Source organism: Elephas maximus, chromosome 24, assembly GCF_024166365.1.
Source record: "Elephas maximus indicus isolate mEleMax1 chromosome 24, mEleMax1 primary haplotype, whole genome shotgun sequence".
Taxonomy (NCBI): Eukaryota; Metazoa; Chordata; class Mammalia; order Proboscidea; family Elephantidae; genus Elephas; species Elephas maximus.
In genome coordinates, this window is record NC_064842.1 from 42,155,913 (window position 1) to 42,168,278 (window position 12,366).

A 12,366-nucleotide genomic window follows, 5' to 3' on the forward strand; every position below is an offset into this window, starting at 1 on the left:
ATGTTTGACCAACAGATATGGCAGAACTGACTCTGATTTCTGAGGCTAGGTCACCTTGCAGTGTCTAGCCTCACCTTTTGGAATGTTCCTTCTTGCAATGAAACAACAAAAAAAAATGTTAAAACTGGAAAGGGTTATCTGTAGAACTTTGAGGGGAAAATTGGCCATCAGCTTCTTAATTATTTTCTGAAGTAATTAATGAAATGAGCATAATAACCTAAGTTAAATGTATAATTGTTGTTGGGTGCCATCGAGTAGATTCTGACTCTTAGTGATCCCATGTGACAGAGTAGCATGCCCCATCTGGTCTTCTAGGCAGTAATCTTTATAAGAGCAGATCATCAGATCTTTCACCCACAAAGCCACTAGGTGGATTCAAACCAGCAGCCTTTCGCTTAGCAGCTGACCGTGTAACTGTTGCACCACAAGGTTCCTTAAGCTAATATAAAAAAATTAAAATTTCTTACACATCTTAAAAGCTTGCAAGTGGCCATCCGAGATACAATAATTTACCTGGAACAACAGAGAAAGAGGGAAAGTCAGGAATAAAAGAAGAAATGGAATGTGTGGCTATGGTCTTCATGAATAACGGCCTGCTTTGTCATGAGGCCAGAAAAACTGAATGGTGCCCAGCTACCATTACTGAACATTTTGACCAAAGACTCGATAGAAGAATCCTGATCAAAAGGGGTAAAAGGCAGAACAGAATTTCAAATGCTCACTGAGTCCACACTTACTGGAACCACTGAGGCTGGATGAACTCCTGAAACTATTGCCCTGAAATTATCTTTAAACCTGAAACATTAAACCAAAAATATCACCTAAAGACTTATTAAAACCAAACAATCGTTTAGCTTAACTAACAAAGAATGTCTGCCTTGAGCATTGTGCTCTTTTAAGATCTATATGGTATCAAATTGACAATGGCAACTTGAAAGATTAGATAGGAAACTTAGGGGGCAGTGAGTTTATGTTAATGGGGGAGGAACAATTCAGTAAAGGGTGAGAATTATTGTACAATTTGAAGAATGTAATCAATGTCACTAAATTGTACATGCAGACATTGTTGAATTGGTGTATGTTCAGCTATGTGTATTCTCTACAACGACAACAAAAAATAAAATGAATTATAAGAAAAATATACAAATATATAAAATAGAAATTAAAGAAACTGATGAGAAAATAAATAACCCTAAGAAGTGAGGAAGGAGCCCTGGTGGCACAATGGTTAAACACTTAACTGCTATCTGCAAGGTTGATAGTTCAAAAATATCCCAGTAGCTCTGTGGGAAAAAAACCTAGAGATCTGATCGGAAACGTAAGTATTAAATGGGAAATAAGTATAAAACTGTAATAAAGACTATAAAGATTAACTTAATAAGTAGAGAGTTCTTTCTGAGAAGGGAGAATTAGTATTATGAAATATATAAATTCTGTGTAAGAAATTGTTTTGCTACAATTCTACTAAAAGCCTCTTTGATACCAAATAAACCTATTTTTCGTATTTCATATGAAAGCAATAACATGCATGTACGTGTGTGTTTATTGGGAAGGTGGGGCCTGGTATGGCTGTGTTCCAGGCTGGCTCTCTGAAAAGTTGGTCAACCTATCAGTGGCCATTTATTTACTATTTATTATACTCTTACTATGTTCTAGACACTGTACTGGGAAATAAGTTTACAACTAAAAAGACACAAAATTCCTTAAGAAAACTAGTCTAGTGGGGAATTTAGTCATGAAAACAGATTGTGATAAGTGCTTGTTAGGTAGCTTCTAGTCAGTTCCAACTCATAGCAACACTACATACAACAGATGGAAATACTGCCCAGTCCTGAACCATCCTCACAATTGTTACTATGTTTCAGATCATTGTTGCAGCCAGGGTGTCAATCCATCTCATTGAGGGTCTTCCACTTTTTCCCTGATCCTCTACTTTACCAAGCATGATGTCCTTCTCTAGAGACTGGTCCCTCCTGATAACATGTCCAAAGTATGTGACAAAAAATCTCACTATCTTTGCTTCTAATGAGCATTCTGGCTCTACTTCTTCCAGGATGGATTTGTTCATTCTTATGGCAGCCCATGGTATAGTCAACATTCTTCGCCAACACTATCATTCAAAGGCATCAATTCTTCCTCGGTCTTCCTTATTCATTGTCTGGCTGTGGTAAGTACTAAAAAAAAAAATGATAGAGGAAATGACCTAAGAGCACAGAGGTGAGCCAAGGAAGGTTTCCCCTAGGATGGGGATCTGGAGGATGCATATGAGTCAGCCAGGGAAGCTGAGGGTGGGGGAAGGTAGGAAGGAAGCATTCTTTAGACCCTCAGTAAGGCAAAGTGAGCATGGCACGAAGGGGAGCTACAAGGTTTTTCATCACATTTTTTTCTAACATCAGCAAATATTTGTGAGTATTTGCTGTGTGCTCTATGAAAATACAAAGAGCAGAGGTTAATCATGTGAGCAATTTCAATATTGTGGGAATGTAGGACACAAAAAGCTAAATTTGAACACAAGAGAAGTCACAACAGTTAGATACAAGTTCAAGAACAATTTACTTGACTTTTTTCAATGCTTTTACATTCTAATTTTATTTTGAAAAATATATGTGGATGTCTTAGTTATCTAGTGCTGCTATAACAGAAATACCACAAGTGAACAGCTTCAACAAACAGAAGTTTATTCTCTCACAGTCTAGTAGGCTCATAGTCCAAATACAGGGCGTCAGCTCCAGGGGAAGGCTTTCTCTGTTGGCTCTGGAGGAAGATCCTTGCCATCAATCTTCCCCTGGACAAGGAGCTTTGGAGCTCAGGAACTCCAGGTCCAAAGGACGTGCTGTTCTCCTGGCTCTTGTTTCTTGGTGGTATAAGGTCCCCATATCTCTCTACTCTCTGCTTCTCTCTTTCACATCTCAAAAGAGATCGGTTTAAGACACAACCTAATCTTGTAGATTGAGTCTCATCAACATAACTGCCGATAATTCCATCTCATTAACATCATAGAGATAGGATTTATAACACATAGGAAAAACAGATCAGATGAGAAAATGGCGGGCAATCACACAGTACTGGGAATTATGGCCTAGCCAAGTTGTCAGATATTTGGGGGAGGGGGGACACAGTTCAATCCATGAAGGGGGAAAAGTTGAAAAAACTGTATAATGAATACTCATATTTCTCCCCATTTAGATTTAACAACTGTTGACATCTTGCCACACCTGCTTCATCTCTCCCTATATGTATCCACGCACTTCCCTTATGTCAAAACATGTGAAAGTAGGTTGCAGACATCCTCACACATTACCCTTAAATACGTCAACATTCATGGCCGAAGAACAGGGACTTTCTCCTACACAAATATCATGCCCTACCACACCTAAGAAAATCAACCCTAACTCAATCAACCGTTAGTCCACACTCGAATTCTCCCAACTGTCCCCAAAATGTTTTATAGCAGTTCCTGACCCACACTTACCCCCACACCCTTATCACATTTAAAAATTCTTCCGCACCCTGTAATTTACTTCTACTGTGCCTAGAAAATAAACTTAACCTCTTTAGATTCGTTTCTCCCTTAAAAAAAAAAGTATTTATTAATATTTATTCTACTTGGACTGATTTATGATTGGATCTGTCCAGGGAAGACTGTGGGAAAGCATTTCAGGGTAGGCTACCACATTACACAAAGCCTCTAGGTGTCCTCCTTGCATTGAGGAAACCTCTCGTTTCCTCTTGCTGATAACTGAGGACTTCTCCAGAGCAGTCACTAAAAAAAAAAAAAAAAAAGTCACTACAGAAGAAATACACTTTCTCTAGACAACATAGGTCAAAGGGTCTAATGCATGTCTCCAAATTCCAAAGTGAACATAAATAAGCTCGATTTATACGGTTCTCCAAATATTTGGCACATATGAATAAGGTTGCAAGCTGGAAGAGTATGAGGATAATAAATAAAGTGACTGGGCAAGAATAGATTAGTATAAATATCCATAGATGTGTTTCCTCTACTTCTATCCCTTTTAAAAATGATCTTTTTAGTGCTTAACTATTGCACCTTTATTATACTCATTGATTTAAATTGGGTAGAGAAGCCTAAATAGGAGTCCAGTGGGGAGGTGCCTAGCAGAAGAGATTCAGCAGCCGTAAAGAAAAGACCCAGAGAGGGTGGGAGATTCCACAGAGACACAGAAGAGTCATTTTGGGGCTAGCTTCTGTGATGAGTGGGACTTTGGGGGAGATAAATGAGCAAGGAGGATGTTTGGGGTGTTTTGCTGTGTGTTAGATGGTATAATCCTGCTTTAACATCTATTAGGTAACAACCCAGCAGCAGCACCTGAACCCGAGGTCAGCCACATCTCCAACAGACAGTAGAAAGACTCTGGAACCAGTGATCACGACGTATGTATGGTTTATTTGGAAAGCTTACTTACACGACAGTGGCCCAGGGTGGCAGCTGGACCAGTTTAGCGCCCCACAACCACCTAACAAAGGACACAAGCTCATGTACCATTCTAGCTGGAACCAAAGCTTATTATTTTTCTCCCATGTCCTTGGGCAGTCAGTGTTCCCAGGGACTTCATGTGCAGGCCCCGATGTTTTCCTTCCTGTTGCTAAGGCATTCCTCAGCCTTGGCAGCTGGCCCAGTCATGCCACTCCCGGCCTTGTACCTTAGCCTGAGTCCATCCCGAATTCATCCCCTGCAGGCTTCAGGGAAGAGCAAAGCTGATTCCATTAGGACGGGATGTATGTACCTGAATAGCATTACCCTGCAACATCTTTCCTCAGGTTTATTCCAGTTAAGATAATAGTTATTTACTGAATACTAATTGCCATGTGCCAGGCACTGTGCTAACCCCTTTGCACACATTATCTCATATAATTCTAAAAACAAACTTAAGAGGTATTATTATCTTCATTTTACGGATAAGAAAATTTACGCTTAGAGAAGTTAAGCAAGTTGTCCAATGTTATGCAGTTCATAAATGGCAGAGCCAGCACAGCCAGGATTCTGGGCTTGTCTGGCTCCAGAGACTGTATTCTTATGTGTTATGCTATAATTTATCAATCATTTGTCACTGTCATGTGCAATCTGGAAGCATAAGCAAAAGTATAAAGTAGCCATGCAGCCCACTTCCAGGTTCCGGATGTCTGCTTGACTGAATTCTACTTGTCTTAGAAGTTGTGACTGTGATGTCATCAAACTCTTAACAATGCAGGGTTTTAGACAACCTTTGCATGTTCTCAGAAAATCGTTGCTCATATCACCACTTCTTCAATCATTTAAAGAGACAGTATACTACTTCCCTTCTCTTTCTCTCGTGTGCTCTCTCCTTTTAAAGACATGACATTTTGTGTTGCCTGCTGCTATTCTTTTGGAAAAGAAAAGCCATAAGAAAGTGGCCATGGCCTAGATCACATAGGTATGATTCAGAGTAATGTGTCACTCACAGTTGGGGTAACCGCTTGCCCAGAGTGGTGGGCGAGTAATAATCTCCCAAAGACATCCAACATCCTAATCTCCAGAACCTGTGAATATGTTACCTTACTTGACAAAAAAGACTTTGCAGATGTGATTAAGGATCTTGAGATGGGGGAATATCTGGATGGGCCCAGTGTAGTCACAGGCCCTTAGAAGAGAGAAGCAGGAGACTCAGAGTAAGAGAAGGAAATATGATGATGGAAGCAGAGGTCGAGTGATATGGGGCCACAAACAAAGGAATGCTGGCAGCCTCTAGAAGACAGAAATGGCAAGGAAACAGATTCTTCCCTAGAGCCTCCAGAATTTTTTACAGCAGCAACAGGCAAGTAATACAGCCAGTGTAGGGATACAAAAAGTCTTGCTGCTCTATGTTCTTCAGACAGACCTGTCAACACCTTTTAGGGCTAAGGTGACTTTACAAAGCCTTTACATCACAGCCTGATTGGTTGTAGAGTTCTTTTCTTAAGTAAGCTAACTCCTATGTATGTAGAGGAAATAATTAAAAGCCTCTCAGATCTCTAATAATATAAAAATTCATACTGTGCTTATCCTCTGCTAGTCACTGTTCCAAGGGTTTATGTCTATTACATAATTTACTCCTCGCGACAGATGATCTACCCCTTGGTTTTTCTCCATAGTACTCATTTTATGGACTCCCTGGGTGGTGCAGATATTTAATGCGCTTGTCTGCTAACCAAAAGGTGGTGGTCCAGAGATGCCTGAGAAGAAACGCCTGATGATCTACTTCTGAAATATCAACCATTGAAAACACTAGGGAGCACGGTTCTATTCCAACACTATGAGGTCATCATGAGTTGGAATCAAGTCCATGACAACTGATTTGTACTTATTTTATCCTACATTTCATAAAATAGAGAGTCAGAGACCAAGATTAAATGCTGATGTTTTCTTTAGGAGAAGCAAAACCAAGGCAGCCAAAGGGAGGAGATAAAAAAAAGTCCAGACAAGAGGAGATGTGAGGAAACGTGAAGTGGTTGTTACCACTTCTTGGTGCAAAGAGACACAGCAGGTCACTTGGCTCAAGATCATATAGCTGCGAAGTGGTGAGACAGAGACGTGTAGAAGTCAGTCTGGCTCTGGAGTCCATGCAAATGGTCACTATTTTATACCGTGCTGTCTCCCTTGAAAAAGCATCCTTAGCTATCTTTTTTTTTTCCCCTTTTTCATTTCTGGTCACTCTCACTTGCCTTGTATTCTTGTGTTCTATATGGTCTATAGCCTCTCTTCAAGGCTGTCATGGTCCTTGGAGAAAGGATAGGCCTTGGGCAAGGAAAGGACCACATGTCACATGGTGCCAATACTTGTTTTCTTCATTTCTGTTGGCTGAAGAAACGCGTATTGTTGCATTATCTAATTATATATCCATAGTCAGTAATTTGGAAATACTATAGATTTTTTAAAATGATTCTTATTTATAATCTCCTTCTACTTAATGGTTATATATAAACAATGCTTTGAGTTTCTTAGATATAAATGCTTTTACAAGTGTAGGGTGGACATAATTATAAGTTGTGAGAGAAGTCCTGAGATGGTATGATGACTCCTGTCCTTCCTGTACCATCCTTTCCTCCAGGCTGGCACACATCTAAATTATAATGAAAAGGAACTATGGGACTTCTAGAGGAGCCCTGGTGGTGCAATAGTTAAGCACTCAGTGGCCAACCAAAAGGTTAGTGGTTTGAACCCACCCAGCAGCTCTTTCTGCAAAAGAAAGACCTGGTGATCTGCTCCTGTAAAGATTATAGCCAAGAAAGCCCATAGGGCAGTTTCAACTATGAGTCAGAAATAACTCAACAGCAACAAGTTTCTATCCTACTTCTAAAAATGCTCATGAAGGGGTATTTGACAGTGTCTCCTTCAATCTACTTCTGTGATTTAAATTTAACAAACATTTATATAGGGCTTATTATGTGCCAGGAAGTGTTCAAAGTCCATTACATACATTATTTCATTTAATCCTCATAACAACCCTGTAATATACATACTATTATTGCTCCCATTTTACAGGTAAGACAATGGAGACAGAGGGATTAAATAACTTGCCTAAAGGTCACACACCTAATAAGCAGCAGAGCTGGAATTTGAAGTCAGGTAGTTTGGCTCTATAGTCCATGAGTTTAACCAGCTGCTAATGACGCTATCAAGTAATTACGAAGTAATGAGGTTATCTTCAAATGTGATCATTCTTTTACCACAAAGGGTACTTACTATAACAAGTCCATGTTGCGGGAGTAAAACAGTATCAGGTGTCACTTGGGTAAATCCAAACCATGACAGTGCATTTTAGAATTTGTAATTATGGGTCTGAACATTGAAGTTGTTATTTAAAATAGTTATTCCCAAAAGCTGAAGTGGGTCCTGGAACCAACTCTAGCTTGTTCATGAGTTTGAAGTAGGCAGGATCTAATGCCCAGTCAGTGCTCCTATACTGACTGGTTCACCACGGGAAAGAACTCCAGTGGGGAGAGTGAAGGAAGGGGCATGAAAAGAGGCAGAACTGGTCAAACTGCCATTTATCTGCCAGAATTCATTCTCTCATTGATCAAAATATTCATTTCTCCTAAGGACTAAATAACCTGGGTTTAAAGGCAAAGTAAAATAAAATACTCTGATCTCTACTTTTTTAGAGCAAAAGAAGATAGGCAGCCTTCAGACTGGATTGGCTCCAGTTCTTATCCCTGCCCTTTCCCCAAACATCTCTCATTTAGACTGTGATCCCTTCTGTTTCTGGAGCTTTCTGAAGAATCATCTTCTTTCTGGAGAAAGGATACAAATATGCATTACATACAGGGAAATGTACAATCATATGGACATTGTCATCCCACATTTAACACTACCAACCCTTTCCCTCATTCATTCAACAAATATTTATTGTTTAATTGCTGTGTGCCAGGCACTTGGGGTATATCAGTAAACAAAACAAAGATCCCTGCCTTCATGAATCTATATATTGTTTCATGAGTTCAGTTTACATTTCTGAGTCCCTATCATTCAATTTCTCTCTGGTCATTTCTTTAAAGTATATGTCTAAAATATGCCCTTCTTTAAAGCATGCATCTAAATTTGTCTCTAATGAGCTGGTATTAAATCGTACTTATTTTTATTTTTATCTATGGATTTATTAAACCATTCCTAGTCTTTCTTTAATGTAGTAGTTCTTGGTTCTCAACTGAAGGCAATTCTGTCCTACATGCAGGGTTGTCAAATTTAGAAAATAAAAATACAAGATGCTCAGTTAATTTCAAATTTCAGATAAACAATGAGTAATTTTTTAGTATAAATACGTCCCACATATTGCACACATCCCACCTATTGTAGCTTATCCGGCAGTCCTACCTATAGATTTGGCAATGTCCGGAAACATTTTTGGTTGTCATAACTGGGGATGGGATGCTTAATGCCATCTAGGGGGTAGACTCCAGGGATGCTATTAACCATTTGTCCTAGTTACCTAGTGTCGCTATAACAGAAATACCACAAGTAGATGGCTTTAACAAAGAGAAATTTATTCTCTTACGATCTAGGAGGCTAGAAGTCCAAATTCAGGGTGCCAGCTCCAGGGGAAGGCTTTCTTTCTCTCCCTGTCAACTCCAGGGTAATATCCTTGTCATCAATCTTCTCCAACCAAGGAGCTTTTCAGCCCGGGGACCCCAGGTCCAAAGCTATTCTGCTGGCTCTTGTTTCTTGGTGGTATGAGGTCCCCCTGTCTCTCTGCTTGCTTCTCTCTTTTACACCTCAAAAGAAATTAGCTTAAAATACAACCTAATCTTGTAGATTGAGTCTTGCCTTATTAACATAATTGCCTCTAATCCTGCCTCATTAACATTGTAGAGGTAGGATTTACAACACATAGGAAAATCATATCAGATGACAAAATGGTGGACAACCACACAATACTGGGAATCACAGACTAGCCAAGTTGACGAATATTTCTGGGAGACACAGTTCAATCTATGACACCATCCTACAATGTACAGGATAGCTCCCCATAACAATTAGCTCTTCCAAAGTTTCAACAGTGCTGAGGTTGAGAAAACCTGCTCTAATGCCATGATTTTCAAAAGGTGTGAGACAGATCAAAAGTACCTGGAAGGTTTTTACAAAACATACATCACTACACCCCTCCCCAACCCAAGGTAAATCAGTGAGGGATTTGTACTTCAAAAAATCTCCCCCAGGTCTTAAAAGCCTGTGAGCAGCCATCTGGGATACTCCACTGGTCTCATCTCTTCAGAAGCAAAGAAGAATAAAGAAAACTAAAGACATAAGGGAAAGATGAGTCCAAAGGACTAATGGACCACATCTACCACGGCCTGCACCAGACTGAGTCCAATATAACTAAATGGTGCCCGGCTACCACCACTGACTGCTCTGAAAGGGGTCACGATAGGGGGGCCCGGACAGAGCTGGAGAAAAATGTAGAAAAAAACTTTAACTCCAAAAGAAAGAATAGACTTGCTGGCCTGACAGAGACTGGAGAAATCATGAGATTATGGTCCCTGGACACCCTTTCAGCTCAGTAATGATGTTACTCCTGAGGTTCTCCCTTCAGCCAAAATTGAACAGGCTCATGGAACAAAACAAGACTAAAGGGGCACACTAGCCCTGGGGAAGGGACTGGAAGGTAGGAGGGAACAGGAAAGCTGGTAATAGAGAGCCCAGGGTTGAGAAGGGAGAGTGTTGACATGTCGTAGAGTTGTTAACCAACGTCATACTACAACGTGTGTACTGTTTGATAAGAAACTAGTTTGTTCTGTAAACCTTCATCTAAAGTTCAGTTAAAAAAAAAAAATCTCCCCCAGGTAATTCAGACATGCACTGGTCCCACTACTGACAACCACTGCTCTGAATGAATCCTGTGGAAATTAATGGAAGAAGGATTCTTATTTTTCCTCTTCCTGCACTCTCATTGTATATTATGCGTGTTGATGGTGATGTGGTTAGTCGCCGTTGAGTTGGTTCCAACTCATGGCAACCCTATGTGTTACAGAGCAGAACTGCCCCATGGGGTTTTCTTGGCTGTAATCTTTACAGAGGCAGATTGCCAGGTCTTTCTTCCATGGTGCTGCTGGATGGGTTCAAACCGCCAACCTTTTGGTTAGCAGCCAAGTGCTTAATCACTGCATTACCTGGGCTCCTTTTATCATACCTTCTAAAGAAAAACTGTTGTCACTGAATTGACTCTAACTCATAGTGACTCTACAGGACAGAGTAGAACTGCTCCATAAGGTTTCCAAGGAGCAGCTGATGGTTTCAAACTACCAACATTTTCAGTTAGCAGCCGAGCTCTTAACCACTGCGCTACCAGGGCTCCATCACACCTTCTACTAGAGTTAAATATGTAGGGAATGTTGAACTAGCTGTTAACCCCTACCACCCCTTTAGCTGGAAAGTTGCCTTTGTCACCTTTACCACCGACTCATAGTGATCCTATAAGATAGAGTAGAACTGTCCCATAGGGTTCCCAAGGAGCAGCTGGTGGATTCAAACTGCCAACTTTTTGGTTTGCAGCCATAGCTCTTAATCACTGGTCACCTTTAGGAGGGCAAATTATTCATTGACCATGAAAGTGAAATCCCCTCCCAACCACCACACACCTACAAGAGGGAGTGTGCAGAAACCCCAGGAGGCAATCAGGCCATCTGGCTTCCAAGGTGAGTGGGTCAATTGTCTGGGAAAGATTGTGTAATTAGAAGTTTCATGTTTGAGAATTTAAAATAAAAAGTTACCGGACTCCTTGAGTCACGGGCCATCCTTGTGAGAGAAAAGGGGAAGATCATAAGGGGTGAACATCTCAACCGATATTGACTAAGGTGACCAAAAATCCCGGATTGCCCAGGACCGAGGGGTTTCCAGAGACATGGGGCCTTCAGGGCTAAAACTGAAAGAGTCACAAGTAAACTGGGACAAATTAGTCACCCTGACTCAGTGCTTCTGTAATGATGGATACCAACATCTGGAAAAAGCAAGCACCAGTTAGAGCCCAGTTGAAAACCACCCTCAACTGGGCCTATCACAGAGTAACTAAGACCATCATACCCCTAGGCCAAATCATGGCCTATGCAGAGATTAGGGTCAGGAGTGTACCAGAATTTTCTGTCAATAGAGTTAGGCCAGTGATCAACAGCAGTATCTAGCATCAGTGAGAAATCATAGCAAAAGTGAACTGATTAACTTTAGAGCAGGGCTTTGAGCCAGGTCTTTCTGGTTCAACCTCCTGTTGAGAATTTGCATTTCCACCCCAGATAAACTGAATCAGAATCTACATTTTAACAACATTCCTGGGGCTCTTGTTAAAATGCAGATTCTGATTCAGTACATCTGGAGTGGAAATGCAAATTTTCAGCAGAGGGTCAAACTGGAATGAACCTGTTCAAAGCCCTGCTTTAGAGACTGCCCACTTGGTCATTTTCTCAGTTAAAGTAACACTCATTGTTTCCTTGGATCAATGGTTCTCAAACTGGAGTGTTCATCAGAATCACCTGGAGGGCTTACTGGGGAGTGGGGGCAGAGTTTATGATTCAATAGATCTGGGCTGGGGACTGAAAATTTGAATTTCTAATAAGTTGCCAGGTAATACTGATGCTTCTGGTCCGGGGACCACACTTTGAGAATCATTGCCTTAGATGAGTCGTCAAAATCTCAGTGGTTTAACATAACACTCACGTAACAGTCCAAAGTTATGCATTCATAGGTAGCTCTCCTCTGAGTGTTGATTCAGGGATCCAAGCTCCTTCCATCATGTGGTTCCACCATCTTCAACATGTGGCTCCCAAGGATGTTCTAGGGATCATCACCTTCCAGCTATCCAGAAGGGAGAGAAAGCGTGGAGGATCATTCCTTGGAGGTTTTTATGGACCAGGCCTAGA